The 4,256-nt window shown below is 43.8% G+C and overlaps 1 pseudogene; it reads right to left on the minus strand.

Annotated features, from left to right (window-relative positions):
* Positions 1 to 3,081: 3,081 nt before the first annotated feature.
* Positions 3,082 to 4,029, minus strand: LOC115847181 (retinol dehydrogenase 12 pseudogene; annotated as a pseudogene).
* Between the last annotated feature and the right edge of the window lie 227 nt (positions 4,030 to 4,256).

The raw sequence follows: 4,256 nt of genomic DNA on the forward strand, positions 1-4,256 counted from the left end.
CATGTATGTATGTTTTTGAATGTTTCAGTGAAATATTCTGACCTTTATTCCTCACAGTTCTGGAGGCCAGAAGTCTGAAATTAGTTTCTCTGGGCTGAAATCAATGAGTCAGCTGGGCTGCACTCCTTCCAGAGGCTCTAGGAAAGAATCTTCTTGTTGCCTCTTCCAGCTTCTGGTGGCTGCCAGCATTCTTTGGCTTGTGGCTGCATCATTCTAATCTCTGCCTCCATGGTTATATTGCCTTCTTCCCTGGTCTGTGCCAAATCTCCCTCTGCTTTCCCCTGATAAGGACACTTATGATACATTTAGGGCCCACCCAGATAATCCAGGATAATCTCCCTATCTCAAGATCATTAATGTAATCACATCTGCAAAGTCTTTTCTATTGTTGTTGAAAGGTAATACTCATAGGTTCCAGGAATTAGGATGTGGCTATCTTTTGGGGGGGCCTGCTATTAAGTCTCCTCTCGGGTCCCCAAGGATTCATGTCCATCCCACATGCAAAATACATGCACTCCATCCCCAAGTCCCCAAATTCTCAATCCATCACAGTATCAGCTCAAGTCTAAAATCTCATCTAAATATCATCAGCTCAAGAGTACCAAATATCATCTTCTAAAATAGATATGGGTGGTACTCTGGGTTCATCCATCCTGGGGCAAAATTCCTCTTTGGACTTGGACACCAGAAAACAAATTAACTGTTCCTAAAATACAGTGGTGGGACAGGCATAGAATAGTAGCTATAGACATTATCATTTCAAATAAGAGAAATGGAAGCAAGAAGGAGTCATTGGTCCTAAGCAATTTTGAAATCTAGCAGGGAAAATTCCATTGGGTTTCAAGGCCTGGGAATAATCCTCTGTGACTTGAGGCTCTGTCCTATGGACCTACAGCTCTGCCCTCAGAGTCATTCTTCCTTTCTCTTGAAGTGTGGCATATGTTTGTAATTGAGTAGTTTTATCAGCCTTTTTGATGCCTGTAGAATTTTGGGAGTCTGGCAGTCTTTCCTTCATTTTTTCTTGCCTCTGTTTCGTTCAGTTCAATCTGTCCATGTTTCTGAAGATATAACATAAAAAATTGTGTGGGTCTCCCACGTATGTCCAGAGATTCACACCATTAGACCAGATGGTCCTCCATATATCTTTCCTAGATTATCCTAGCTCTATTCCTGGGTATGGCTGAGATGGTTGAAGAGATTCACGAGTCACACATCTAAATCTCTGCAGTACTAGCAAACACAGCCACACTCTTGACTTTCTCTCCCGAGTGCACCTTTCTGAGAATGAATCTATTAATTTAATGTCTTTTGCAATCTAGATAGACTGAGAATTCCCCAAATTATCAAATCCTAGATCCCTTTTGCTTAACCATTTTTCCCTCAATTTACCTCATTCCTTTGACATTTTACTATATGCAGCAAGAATAAATCAGACCACACCTTCAACACTTTGCTTGGAAATCTCCTCAGCTAAATATCCAAGTTCATTTCTTACAAGCTCTGATTTCCACACAACTGTAGGACACAACTCACTAAGTTTTCTGCCAGTGTAACAAGGATTGTCTTTCCTTAAGTTTCCAATAACATGTTCCTCATTTGCTTCTGAGCCCTTATCAACAGCACCTTTAATGTTCATATTTCTACGATTTTGCTTATGACAATATATGTATTCTCTAAGATGATGTAGGTTTTCTCTTCCATGCTCCTCACTTCCTTCTGAGATCTCACCAGAATCACCTTCAAAGTTGTTATTTCTACTGACAGTCTTTTCAATTCAATCTAGGACATTTCTATTAAGCTTCTCAACATTCTTCTAGCTTCTACCCATTAGCCAATTCCAAAGCCACTTTCATATTTTTAGGTATTTGTTACAGCAGCATTCCACTTTTAGGTAGCAAAATCAGGTATTAGTTTCTTGTGGCTGCTGTAACAAGTGACCACAAACTTGGTGACATAAAACAATAGAGCTTTATTTTCCCACAGTTTGGAGGTCATAAACCTGAAATCAGCATCACTGGCCTAAATCAAGAGTGTCAGAAGGGCTGTACTCTATCTACAGGTTCTAGGGAGAATTCATTTTTTGCCTCTTTCAGCTTCTGATTACTCACATCATTCCTTGGCTTCAGGTGGCATTATTCCAATCTTGAAGGCCAGCATCCTCAGATCTCTCTATTCCATTATCACATTGCCTTCTCCTCTGTGTATCTCTTCAAATCTCTCTCCACCTTTCTTCCTTCCTTCCTTCCTTCCCTCCCTTCCTTCCCCCCTTCCTCCCTCCCTCCCTCCCTTCTTTCCTTCCACGTTCAGTTTTTATTTTCTCTAAAAATTGAGGTAAAGGGAACTCTTTAGAAAAAGAAACAATCTGCATGATTGAAAATGGAGGTCCTAACTTACACAGTGTTATATGTCAATTATATCTCAATAAGGCTGGCAATATTTTTAACCTTAAAAAAAGAACTGGAAAAAGAAAATGGGAAGGTCCAGCTTCATACAGTGGCTTCAGGATGCTCAGAGGAAGGAACTAAAGTTGGCCAAGGTTAGCCAAGATTTTCCTGAGTTGTCTAGACTCAAGAGATGCGACTAGAGAAAAGAGAAGAGAGAGAAGAAAAGAGAAGAGAAGAAGAAGAAGAAAAGAGAGAGAAGAAGAAAAGAGAAAACAGATCAGTCAAAAGTTTGAGCCTAACAGTCCCTGGAAATATGTAACCCTGATGCTCCTGTCGCCTCAGCTGAAAATGTTCGCTGGCATTTCTGGTGTTGATGAAGAAATTGCCCCCAATTTCCCAGGCTCTTCTGCCTTCCCCATGCCCACCTGGGATCTTCCCAGTCCTCCTGCCCCAAGAGAGCACTCTATTCATGAAATTATTGGAGAAGAATCCTCTGCAGTTGTGAGCATCTCATGCTGTAAGCCAGCTTCACAAGAGCGTTGGGTGTGCCAAGGTAAGGGTCAGGAGAATCAGAACAGGGCAGGGTTTGTAACAGCAGTAAACCAGAAGGAAAATCCTTCAGGATGGCCCTTCTCCTTGGTCCCCTTTCATTATGGCATGGACTTGGCCTGATAAGGCTGTGGCTATTCCACCAGCTCTACTCCCACTGGATATCTAGAAGCTCACAGCTGACATTCCACAGGCACTCAGCCATTTTGTTACTTCAGGCCCTTGGAGATACCCAGGTCCTCTTGCCGTCACTGAAGTACTTGGCACTCAGGGGCTCCAGGCCCTCAGTTATGGCACAGTGCAGTCTGGTCTGCGCCCCCTTCTCCCACACCAATTTGAAAAAGAGGGAGAAGAGCTGCCAGAGCAGGCACAGCAAGAAAGAGTATTGGACAAGCTCAGAGTGGACCATGCCTGGGTGCACTGCATACAGGGTGGCCCCCATCTGTTGGAGCCTCTTGGCCAACTCCCAAGTAAAAAGTATATTGGCCATCTTGCTGTGGCAATATGCAAAGCCCCAGCTGTAGCACTTCTCATTCTCAAGGTCCTGGAAGTGAATCTTGCCAGCATGGTGAGCCACCGATGACAGGTTCACCATCTGTGCAAGAGCAGACTCTTTCAGCTGCTCCAGGAGAGAGCAAGTGAGAAGGAAGTGGCCCAGGCAGTTGATTCCCAGGTGGGTTTCAAAGCTGTTAGCTGTCTTGGAATATGGACACATCATCATTCCTGTATTGTTGATCAGAATATGGAGCTGCTGTTGCACTGCCAGAAGGCTTTCAGCAAAAGCTCGGATGGATTTGGTACTGGATAGGTCCAGTTTCCACACCAGCACCTGGGAGTTCTTTGTATTAGCTCAGATTTCACTAGCAGCAGATTCCCACCTCAGTACATCTCAGCAGGCAATGCATACTCCTCTGCGAGTGAGCTCTCTGGCCGTCTCCTTACTGATGCCCATGTTGGCTCCAGTGATCACCACTATCTTCCTGGGAAGCTGCACATTTGTTCTCCAAATCTCACCAGCAAAGAACTTCCTAATGGACAGAGCTATCACATACAGGAAAGAAAGGAGGGAGGTGAGTAGTCCTAAAATAACCAACATCTTTTCAACTTCTTTAGTTACTGCTGCTTTAGCAAAAGCAGCTTCGACTCCAATTCTGGCTCCAGCCCCTGGTCTGGCTCCAATTCTTGGCTGCTTCTCTCTGCTTCTCCCTCCCACTCCCTTATCTCCTCTCTCTCCTGGACTCTGGGCATCTCTTATGCATCCCTTATGAAGATACATGTAGTTGCATTTAGGACCCACCCAGATAATCCAGGATAATCTCCACA

Source organism: Globicephala melas, chromosome X (genome assembly GCF_963455315.2).
Source record: "Globicephala melas chromosome X, mGloMel1.2, whole genome shotgun sequence".
NCBI lineage: Eukaryota > Metazoa > Chordata > Mammalia > Artiodactyla > Delphinidae > Globicephala > Globicephala melas.